General features: G+C 43.1%; 1 protein-coding gene across 2 annotated transcripts in view; it reads left to right on the forward strand.

Annotated features, from left to right (window-relative positions):
• The window catches only part of NACC2 (NACC family member 2), an 82,707-nt gene that overhangs the window by 27,731 nt on the left and 42,649 nt on the right, over positions 1-12,327 (forward strand). For both annotated transcript variants that reach the window (XM_089684651.1, XM_089684650.1), the window contains exon 2: positions 862-947. The gene's annotated coding sequence lies outside the window, so the exon portion shown is untranslated. The remainder of the gene's footprint in view (positions 1-861; positions 948-12,327) is intronic.

The following is a 12,327-nucleotide window of genomic DNA, read 5'->3' on the forward strand; positions in this document are numbered from 1 at the left end:
CCTGAATAGCGGGGTGTCACCTAAAAGTGTTTGGGTCAGATCTAGACAGTTCCCAGGTATGGCTGTGGTTTTGTCCTGCAAAGCATTGTCAGGTCAGGGGTGCCAGCTCTCTGGTACAGCAGCTAGACCTTCCCTGTTCTCCTGTGCCTGCCGCCCTGCAGCAAAGGGGCAGAAGAAACTCCCACTCCTAAAACTGGAGAGAAAAAGAATAGAAAGGGGAGATAGCAGCACTGTACAATAAAACTCGTGGCACCCTTCCAGCTTTTGCAACCATGCCTGCTGCTCATTCGCAGCTCCCCTCCCAGCTGCAGGAGTTAAACACCATCTCTGCCAACCTTGCAGACTGTTTGGAATAGTTGAAATGCTTTGACACTCCGGACTGGATGGCAGGGGAGGCAGTTTACAGTGTCATTCATATGCAAAACTGCACCATAAATCCTCAGTCCTGTCTGTGTTGCTGTGGCACCACTAAGCACCCCATCAGCATACAGTACAGTAAAAAAAAAAAAAACTCCTGCCATCTTTGTTTGCATTGCAGTGACTCATCAAAAGTCTGCCTTGTACCAACACTGAGAGCATTCTTCTGGCACTGAGCGTCCTCGGTTTTTTTTTTTTTTTTTTTCTTCTGAAAGCTGAGGCTCTGGGCTGGCATGTTCTTCAGGTCTCTAATCAAAGGGTGCTATTCATTGCGCAGAGAGCCTCTGAATGCTAATCTGCATCCGGCCACAGTCATTGACATGCTATGCACTGCTGTGTTGGACATTTTGACTTGCTAAAACCTTGAGATCCAAAAACAGAGGCTTTTTCTCGGATGCTGATGTATATATTTTTTTCTCTCTTTCCTCCCTCGACGCTTCCTAGTGAACCGGAGAAAACCAAGTGGGACGCACTGTCTTCTCTCCTCCTGACCGATGTCTGGATACTTGGGACCACTCCGGCGGTTTAAGGTAGGTGAAGAGCTGTCGGGGCAAGTTTGCAATGCTGCGAAGGTTTTCTATGGAGTCGTTAAAGCTTGCGTTGGTGTGTCATGGTTTGCAGACATTAGAAGTGGGACATCTAGCCCTCCTCCCCTATCGCATGTCTGTCTCCGTCTCTATTCTCTGTCTGCTTTTCAGGCTGCTTATCAACATGGGGGACACAATAGTTTCACTCGTTACTCCCTCGGACAAGCTATTTCACGGGGATTTTTACATCCCAGATCTAGTCCTTCTATGGGCTTTAAAGGGGAGGAAGCTTTAGTAATTCTATCTTGGGGTTAGGAAGGTAATAGCAATCACCTGCTTAGTAGGGTAACTCCAGTCCTGCATATGTTGAGACCATAAATAAATGATCATTTTTTGGCATGTGGCAGTGGGATTTGGGAAGTGTTCTCTTCCGCTTTAATGCAGCAAAAGACAAATGTTATTACAGCACAAGTGTCTGGGCTATTGTCCTGACATACCCTGCCGGAAGGTAATTGGATGCAATACTCTAACACGGGCTGAGAATAGCGACACATATTAAAGGGTTTTTGAGCTCACTGCATCGTCTTAGATCCCAGACACAGAGGAAAAAGGGAGGAGGGGGGATGCATTAGAGGTTTCATGTCTGACTTGGGGAAAAAAAAAAGAAAAGCATCCTTGCACTTTTCTCAACTCTCCTTTTCAAAGCTTTCAGAGAGCAAAGATCATAGGAGTCTCCGATTAGAGGCACAGAGGTGCTGCCCCCCCCCCCCTCCACCGTCCCCCTCCCTTCCCGGCGGGGTATTAAAAATTTAGAATTCTCAGTTCGCACTGCAGCATGTTCTATAGGCTGTAATGCCCATTCAGTTTATTCCATCGCCAGCCCATGCCACACAAATAGGAGTGCGCTGACTGCCGTCTTGTTTGCCTTGGATGTCATCGCAAGCCAGGCCACCAGTGTCGCCTTTGGATATTTAGGAAGCCCCCCCTCCCCATCCCCAGCTTTGGAAACCCGTAAAGAAAATCTCAGCCATGTAAGTAACACAACCTTGCATTCAAAACACAGCCTAGAGCAAGACCTGTCTTCCCCTGACATCTCCATTGTCACCGTCCTGGGAGTCATTTAACCCCTTTGCAACCAGGGTTTGGTTCTCCAGCCAAGTCTTGAGTGGGTTAACCCTTTACTTGCCCTGAGGCAGCTCTCCATCCCACCAGCCTCAGATCTGTCAGGTTTTTTTTCCTTTTTTGCTTTGCTGCAACTACTTGGCTGGTCAATAAATCAAAAGTTTTTCTCAATAGGCAAATTTTTACAGGCATGCCAGAGAGAGCGGTAAAAGATTTTATATCTTGTTTAAGGTTGTAATTACATGCTTGAGAGATAAGATAACTTATGAAATATATTTTTATTATTGTTTGAGCATACGGGTGTCCTCTTGTGTGTGGGGTTTAGTCTATGGGTGTTTCAGTAGGAATGTTTGGGGCAGCTGCGTCTAGAGGTGATTTTCATCTGGGAACAGCGAATTGTGTTGATGAAATGCTCATCTTGAATATTATTCAATATCAGTTATGCTTTATATGTTTTATTATTTTCCATGTACCTCTGACATGTTCTGCAGTGTTGTCTCATTAGTCTCTGTGCCAGAGGAGCTTACACTCTGTGTCCACTAAAGTAGCACACTACTACTAATTTGCATTTCTAAAGCTCTGACATATTCCGCAGTGTTGTACAGAGAACATCGTACCATTCACTGCAGTCTCTGCATCAGAGGAGCTTACACTCTACTGTCCCCACCATAGTCACGTACGATTATTAAACATTTATCTAGCTCTGGCATATATTGAGTGCTGTACAGAGAACATACAACTAGGTATACAAGTTCTGCACCAGAGGAGCTTACACTCTACTGTCCCCAGCACAGTCACATGATTATTAAACATTTATCTAGCTCTGGCATATATTGAGTGCTGTGCAGAGAACATACAACCAGGTGTATAAGTTCTGCACCAGAGGAGCTTACACTCTACTGTCCCCACCACAGTCACATACGATTATTAAACATTTATATAGCTCTGACATATATTGAGTGCTGACAGAGAACACACTGAACTAGGTGTACAAGTTCTGCACCAGAGGAGCTTACACTCTAATGTCCCCACCACAGTCACTTACTATTAAACATTTATATAGCTCTGATATATATTGATTACTGTACAGAGAACACACTGAACTAGGTGTACAAGTTCTGCACCAGAGGAGCTTACACTCTAATGTCCCTACTACAGTCATTACTATTACACATTTTGTAACTCTGACATTTTCAACAGTGCTGTGTAGAGTACACTAAACTATTATTGTCATTCCTTGCACCAGAGGAGCTTACACTCCAATGTACCCACCACATTCACACAGTACTGTACTAATATGATACATTTATCCTAACCCTCTTGTATTGAACTGTATTGTTGCTGTATTGTCTCCCATTATATTGTAAAGTGCTGAGCAAACTGTTGGCGCTATATAAATCCTGTATAATAATAATAATAATTTATACCACCCTATGACATAATCTACAGCACTTTACAGAGAATATTTCCCCCACTGCACTATATAGGCACATTTATACAATAACCTGCACAGTCTAGGGCCAGTTTATTCAGATGCCAATAACCTACTTTGTTAGAGGAAACCAGAGCAGCTGGAGGAAACTTCATGCAGATAGTCCTATTGGTATATGAACCCAGATCCCAGTGTTTCATGCTAATCACAAAGTCTCAGCGCTGTCCCTGGCATGGTACTGCCGGGGAACATCCACTTCCTAAATAGAATGGCCAACTCGCATTAAGAATAGAAAAATGACTAAATTTTTGTTTTGTGTGAAACATTAGTAACTTCACCTGTCTGGCAAATTGAGGCAGACCAAGAAAAGGTTATAAACAATATGTACCAGCTGTCTTGTCCCATTATCCATGTACAGAATCTCAAAGTGTTTCTTGTGCCAATTGGGACATGTTGAGATTTTGCTCTTTGCCAGGGAGGTCGCAGACATGGGCAGCTTTGTCAGTGAAGCAGTTGAATGAGCAGCAAGGATTGGATATTGCACTTTGCACATTGTCATTGATGGAATGTTGTGTCTGTGGGAGCATTCTGCAGACGGCCGTAAGGGCTGTCTACATTACTCCATGACAGCAAGGGAAATGTAGCAATTCCATATGTGGTTGGGGTCTTCACTTGCAGCACTGGGGATCCTGTGTTTGGCTCCCATCAAAGGATATTACTTGCATGAAGTTTGTATGTCTTACCATGTTTGTTCAGGCTTCTTTCAGTGGCATCCTCTTCTTGCTACAATTCAAAATTCTTCTGGTAGGTTAATCACCTTCACCTAAATTGGCTTGTGTGTGTCAGAACATATTCTATAGCTCTAACTGATATCACCATATTCTAATAATAATTGTCTACTACTACTAATGTTTGTATTGAAGTAGGTATATTTGAGTGTAAGCTCCTTTGGTTCAGAGACCAAGATCAGTATTCTCTGTACGGCACTGCGGAATATGTCAGAGCTCTAGAAATGTATAATAATATTAGTATGTGATTGTGGTGGGAACATTAAAGTGTAAGCTCCTCTGGTCAGAGATTGAAGTGACTGGTTCATTGTTTTTTGTACAACGCTCCAGAATATGGAAGAACTATATAAATGTATTCTAATCATAACGTGTGACTGTGTCGAGGATATTAGAGTTTAAGCTCCTCTGGTTAGATGCTGATATGACTGGTTTAGTGTTCTCTGTACAGCACTGCGGAATATGTCAGAGCTATAGAAATGTATAAAAATATTAGTATGTAACTATGGTAAGACATTAGAGTGTAAGCTCCTGTGGTCAGAGATGGATGTGACTGGTTCAGTGTTTTTTGTTTTTTTTTGAACAACACTGCAGAATATGAAAGAACTATATAAATGTATAATACACATAACGTGACTGTGGTGGGAACATTAGAGTGTAAGCTTTTCCGGTTAGTGACTGATTTAGTGTTCTCTGTACAGCACTGTGGAATATATCAGAGGTAAATGAAGAAACAAAATGCACCCTAGAACTGTAAGCTTTACCAGCGTGTCCAAACACAGGGAATGAAACTGGTATTATTTTCATAGCTGATTATATTACAGTCCTGTCCAGTTTTGTTATCTGGGTAGGCTTACTTCAGGATCCAAAACCCCAAAGTTCAAACCTGTCCTGATATCTGTGAGTTGGCAGGAGCCTTCGTTATACCTTTTGACTACTTAAACATTTCAGCACCTGAGAGGTTGAGAGGCCAGAGGATTTACTTCCAGCCCCCCGGGGTTTAGGAATAATTCTGTATTTCCCAGAAATTGCTGACGTAAAGTACTCGCCGTGCAGTTTTATGATCCTCTAATATTTTCTCCAGTGGAAAGATTACCTACCTATATAGTTAAAGAAAAGCAACTTTGTTTCTGTTATTTTGGCTGTCCAGAATTACCTGCTGGACAAGATATCAGTGCAAATGACCCTTTTACCAATCCTAAAAAGGTCTCCCTCATGTCTAAATGATTGTTTGCAATTTTAGCTACGACAAAGGGTCAGATAATGTTACTGTAAATGTTTAGTAGCTCTTTTTAGACCATATTCATATCTCTGTTTGCATCAGCATGCAATTTATATGTCAGGTCAGAACATCACAAAATAACACATCATTTATTTTAAATGGCATCCTTACCCCACATCTTTACCCACACTGGTGAAAACAAACGTGCAGGTCTGATAAAACTTGCATTGACAACCCATTCAGTATAGATGTGCTGCCTTATAGCTGCGTACATTGAGGGACATAAGCCGACAGCAATACATTGACTTCAGCCACTCAATGTATCTAGGACCTGTGTGTCAGAATGACTGACAGCTGATGAAAGCAGCAAAGCAAAGAACGGGGGGCAGGTGGGTCTTGCAAAATTTGCATCCTTAGCTCCTATACACATACCACAAATGTTAAAATCTGATGGAATTTGAGGGGTCAGAACTAGAACATAGGCTGCCACTCATTGCAGGCAATGTAAATGTATTACATCAGGAGCTGTATGTAACTTGAGAGTTCTTCAAAACCTATGCTGTTTAAAAGCTGAGAATGCTGCATTTCCCAAAAAAACAGGAGCTCAGAGAGGATATATCTTCTGCCATATAATGGAACGCAGAGATTGAGGAGGGTATTGTGGCCACAGAAACTCAAAATTCAAAAGCTGACATAGGGGCCCTAGGTTGTTTTTTTTTTTTGTTTTGGTTTTTTTTTTTTTTTGCTTTTTTGTTTATTATTTTAGTTTTCACATTTGTAGGTCAAGAATTTTTTTTTTTTTTTTTTACTGTAATGACCTATGCTGTGCCGCTAGTTTATGTGCACAAAGTGCTTTTTCAGTGTCCTCCTTTAAAATAAATCAACTGTTACCAAGATCTCAGTGTTGTAGAGGAAGCTGAACGATTCCTGACATTAATGATTTCTTTCTTTTGTTCAATATTGCTCTTGTTGAATAATCAGCAGTGGAAAACATATCCTTTCAACTTCAGTTTAAATCTACAATCTATTTTTAAATGTTTTCACACAACTTTCTTCCAGGATTCACATGTTTTCCCAATTAAATCCAACTAGAAACATGGAAGAAGGATGTGAGAATCCTGTGAAAATATTTATAAATAATAATAAGTGTTGCCTGGAGTCAGAAGCAGTGGTCATACTTTGAATAATTGTTGTTACATTGTAACATTTCTCTTATATTGTTACATTGTAACATTACACTAAGTGACCTGGTGGACATGTTACATTTTAATTATGGAGTGTCCAAGTCCTTTTTGCAGTTTTTGTCCCATGAAGGTATACGCATAGAAGATAGCTATGATGATGGTGATGTTTATGGGCTCCAGCAGACAAACTCAGTTCAGATTGTTTGACCAGCTACTGCCGCCCTTCCCATAGAGATTAGGCCGATATTGGGGGTACCTGCAAACTGCCTGCCCACCACATCAAAAGCAGGACGGGGCACTTAAAATGTTCACACTCCTGCAATGGTAAATAACGGTCATTCCGTGGTCAGATTGTATTTACACATCTGATTGTCCCATTGTAGACAGATTTCCAGCCTGAGGACTTAAGTCATTGATGCAGCACGATACACCCTATATATCTGGGATGCCTATGGAGCATTAATGGTTCATTTTGTATGTGTGTCTAACCCTGAACCGTTTGTTGAGAATGGTGGACGCAGTATACAAAGGGGACCAGTAGATATTGAAACATGTTGGTTTATATAGATGAGGTTTGAATGATGTCTTTAGAAATGTGTGCTCATCTTATCAGAAGTTTAGATATTTATATGAAGATGACACAGTAGTAGGAGATGGATACAAATGTACCGTTGACTTTCTGTTCAGTAAACCCAGAGATTAGATTGAATCTTCAGCCAAAAAGGATAGGGAAGGGTTAGAACACCTTCCTGGTATTTATTACTGCCTGTGTCTTTGTTGGAAAGTTTCTTCCTCTCCATTCGTCCTGGTGACCATTGGCACAGAAAGTAAGAGGAAATCTTTCATTGGAGACACCAGTTCTAGTGACAGATGCCTAAGAAAAGTGTTTTCTGAATCTGAAGGAGATTTTCTCTGTTGCGTTTCCAGGGCAGGTAGTTAAAGTGATACTAAACAATATCCCTATTCTCAAAAAATAATTCCTACCCATCCGCTACTTAATGGCCATGTTTTCTGTTTTTCATGAAATAGTTTTTTACTGCATTTTTCTGCTTGCTTGTAAAATCCTCTGTGAGCTCCTGAACCTTTCCATTTCCCTCACTTCTGTATGTTTGGAGCAAACACTTTGCGTTCTTTGTGGTCTATGCATAGCATGGACCTTAAAGCGATTCTAAAGGTTCTTTTTTTTGTGGAAAATAACAAACATGTCTATACTTACCTGCTGTGCACAGGTTTTGCACAGAACAGCCCCAATCCTCCTCTTCTGAGGTCCACTGCAGGCTCTCCTGGCCCCTCCCCCCTGTCAAGTGCCCCCACAGCAAGCAACTTGCTATGGGGGCACCTGCTGCTCCATGTGTCTATCCACACACAGAGCCGTGACTTGGCCCCACCCCTCTTTCTCCTCATTGGCTGACTGGCTGTGATTGACAGTAGTGGGAGCCAATGGCTCCCGCTTGCTGTCTCAGTCAATGAGGAGGCAAAGACCTGGGACAGCCGAGGCTGTCGTGCATATCGCTGGATCACAATGAGGCTCAGGTAAGTATTGAGGGTGCTGGGGGCACTGCTGCGCACAGGTGGGTTTTTTTACATTAATGCATAGAATGCATGAAAGTAAAAAACCTTCAGCCTTTACAACCACTTTAATCCATCTTGGGGGTGAGCAGTAGAGGGCAATTCTACAAATTGTGAGGATGCTGAAAGCATTCAAGGCTACTTTGTGAGTTAAAAAGAGGAAGAATAGCCTAGGTCTAACTATTCATAAAAATGTTCCCTTCCCCTCCACCACATATCCTGCATACCCTGTATAAAAAAAGTTCTGTGCATTTACTTATTTTTAGTTTGCTCCAGTCTGATAAGGTAATCCTGCACCTTCAGCTCCCCAGTGTCAGTGAGCAGCTGCTGCAGGGGAGAAGGAGAGCCGACAAAGGCTGGGCCATGGGAGCCTATGATTGATGTCACAACTCCTGGAATTCACATCCGTTGTAGAGCAGTCCCTTACACAAGAATCGCATAAATGGACCAGATTAAAGTGGAACTCCAGCCAAAAGGGAAGTTCTTTTTGTCTGCCTCCTCCCCCCCTCCACTGCCACATTTGCCACTTTTTTGGGGGGGGAGAGGGTATCTGATTTTAACAGGTACCCACTCACACTTCGGGGTCAGATTTCTGTGGCAATCTGAGCCAGAAGTTCAGTCCCCCTCTCCCAACCCCCGTGACCTTCTGGGACACTTCACCAGTCCCAGAAGACTGCGGACCATTCACAAAGTGCAGCTCGTTTTGCGCATGCGCAGTAGCAAACTGGCTGTGAAACTGCAAGGCTTCACATCTGCTTTCCCTTACTGAAGATGCCGGCACCAGCACCCGAAGCCAACTGAAGAATTGACTCCGGTGAAGACATCGCTGGACCCCCGGGACAGGTAAGTGCCCTTACATTAAAAGTCAGCAGCTACAGTATTTGTAGCTGCTGACTGTTATTTCTTTAGGGGGAGCCCAGAGCTCTGATTTAAAGAATGGTAAGTATACAGATCTTTTTTGCATTCTGCACAGGGCAGAATCTGCTCTGCTAATCCGCTGCTGAGCGGGCAGATGACAGGTCTATGTCCGCTCAGTTTCTGCAGAGCTGACACATACAGAGCCTGCTCTACTCTATGGGCGGCTGGGTGTAAATGAAGCAGCTGTCTGTTTACACCCGACTGCCCTCCGATATGATTCGCCTATATAGAGGAGGATGGATCCCCTTCCATTTTTCTTTAGTGGAGCGAATCTGATCGGAGGTAGGCAGGTGTAAATGAACACATCAGTTTACACCCCCTGGTCCATAGAGATGAGAATGGGCCATCCGCTCAGGTCCGCCTGGAAAATTAATACAGGCAGACCTAATCGGACCCTACATGTGAAAGAGGCCTTAGGCTTTGATACCACTTGAAGTAACATTCAAGTATGTAAAGAAAAGTCTTCCAAACAGGAGACAGAGACAAAAAAAACAAAAATGATAAAAGTTCTAACCATTACGTTTTATCCAAAACAAACAAAAAAAAATGGAAAGATTTACCCTTAAATACTCCTTTAATGAGTTCAAAAGTCCCAGCCAAAGCCAATGGGTGTCTAGCTCTGTCCCCTCACTATGGTCCTTGCTGTATGAGGAGCTCTCGCCCCTTGTCCTTCATTTGGAAATAGTCAGGTTGAGGAAGACTAAGTTCACATTTTCTCTACAGTATGCTTGCATTCTTCACTGGTGAACTGCGGTGAGTCAGCGCTGAGTCGTTGAGTGCTAACATAAGTTGAAAATCCACAACATATTGCATGTTTGAGGCATAATAACCAGACAGAACGATTTACAGCCTTTTTGCGTGAACTGGGGTTCTCCGCTCTTCTTCGTGCCAGCAGACACAATCATTCTCCATCTGCTACCAGTGAGCTTGCTGCTGAAAACTAGCAGAACGTTGTCTAAAGTTTATCTCCTGTCGAGGGGCTCTGCCTCACAAAGAATCTCCAGGGAAGAGATAAACTCTGTTTAGTTTTTATACTGAAGATTCTGCTCAGTCATATACAACCCATGATTCCGGAGAACAGAGGGTTGTTTGAAGTCTAAGCCCTCACCAGAGTTTCGCTACACATACACCATATTGCCAAAAGTATTGGGACGCCTGCCTTTACACACACATGAACTTTAATGGCATCCCAGTCTTAGTCTGTAGGGTTCAATATTGGGTTGGCCCACCCTTTGCAGCTATAACAGCTTCAACTCTTCTGGGAAGGCTGTCCACAAGGTTTAGGAGTGTGTCTATGGGAATGTTTGACCATTCTTCCAGAAGCACATTTGTGAGGTCAGCCACTGATGTCGGATGAGGTGGTCTGCCTTGCAGTCTCCACTCTAATTCATCCCAATGGTATTCTATCAGGTTGAGGTCAGCACTGTGCAAGCCAGTCATGTTCCTCCATCTCAAACTTGCTCATCCATGTCTTTATGGACCTTGCTTTGCGCACTGGTGGGCAGACATGTTGAAACAGGAAGGGGCCATCCCTAAACTGTTCCCACAAAGTTGAGAGCGTGAAATTGTCCAAAATGTCTTGGTATACTGATGCGTTAAGAGTTCCCTTTGCTGAAACTAAGGGGCCAAGCCCATAACCTGAAAAACAACCACACACCATAATCCCCTCTCCACCAAACTTTACACTTGGCACAATGCAGTCAGGCAAGTACTATTCTCCTGGCAACCGCCAAACCTAGACACGTCCATCAGATTGCCAGACAGAGAAGTGTGATTTGTCCCTCCAGAGAACACGTTTCCACTGCTCTAGAGTCCAGTGGCGACATGCTTTACACCACTGCATCCGACGCTTTGCATAGCACTTGGTATATGTAAGGCACATGCAAGGCTTGGATGCAGCTGCTCGGCCATGGAAACCCATTCCATTAAGCTCTCTATAGCACTGTTGTGCTAATCTGAAGGCCACACAAAATCTGGAGGTCTTTAGCTATTGACTCTGTAGACAGTTGGCTACTTCTACGCACTGTGTGCTTTAGCATGTCCTGACCCCGTTCTTTCATTTCACGTGGCCTACCACTTTGTAGCTGAGTTGCTGTTGTTTCCAGTTGCTTCCACTTTCTTATAATACCACTAAGAGTTGACCGTGGAATATTTTGTAGCAAGAAAATTTCATGGATGGACTTATTGCACAGGTGGTAAGCTATCACGGTACCACGCTTGAATTCATTGAGCTCCTGAGAGCGACCCATTCTTTCACAAATGTTTGTAGAAGCAGCCTGCATGCCTAGGGGCTTTATTTTTTATACCTGTGGCCATGGAAGTGATTGGAACACCTGAATCCAATGATTTGGAGGGGTGTCCCAATACTTTTGGCAATGTAGTGTACATAGACATCCACATCACCTTCTGCCACCACAACCCATTTTTCTGTGACTGAAATTATGTAAAGACCACACATAGCTCTCAGAGTGTGATGAGGAATGATTTAGACAGGAAGTATGGGAAAAACGCTCCAGTGGGGACACTGATAACCGTTAGGCCATGGCAGAGAATAAAAACCACATATGTTTCATCCAAGATGTCTTATATGTAGATACTAAGCCACTTTTTCTGGACAGCTTGGTCTGTTAAGGGAAGTTGGAAAAATAACAGCAAAAACAACAGGTAAAAGGATAGGTTATGGGGGGACTCAACGAAGACTGCTTGGTTAATGCTATTGACGTACTGCATTATATATGTATGGGAATTTCTGTTTTCCCACCTCCTCCCTCCTCACACACTTATGGAGACTTTTATTTATTCTTTTGGGGGGGAGCACGTATCTGGTTTTGACAGTCTGAAGTGCACCCCCTTTTGTTTGCAGCCTTCTGGGACACGGACAGGTCCCTGAAGACTGTGGGGCTCATTCACAAAGCACAGCGGGAAGCTATTTTTGAAGCCACAAGTTTTCACAGCTGGCTTCCCTTAGTAAACATAAACTGGAGACCCAAAGACCGATGAAGAACCAACTTGGGTGACGGCTGTGCTGGATCCCTAGACAGGTAAGTATTCTTTTATTAAAAATCAGCAGCTACAGTACTTTTAGACTGAAGCTCATCTTTAAAGGACAAGTTCATCTTTCATAACATGTTACATGTTACACCCATATTCA

Source organism: Staurois parvus, unplaced genomic scaffold (assembly GCF_062004578.1).
Source record: "Staurois parvus isolate SC_StPar_1 unplaced genomic scaffold, SC_StPar_1.0 ptg000352l, whole genome shotgun sequence".
NCBI lineage: Eukaryota > Metazoa > Chordata > Amphibia > Anura > Ranidae > Staurois > Staurois parvus.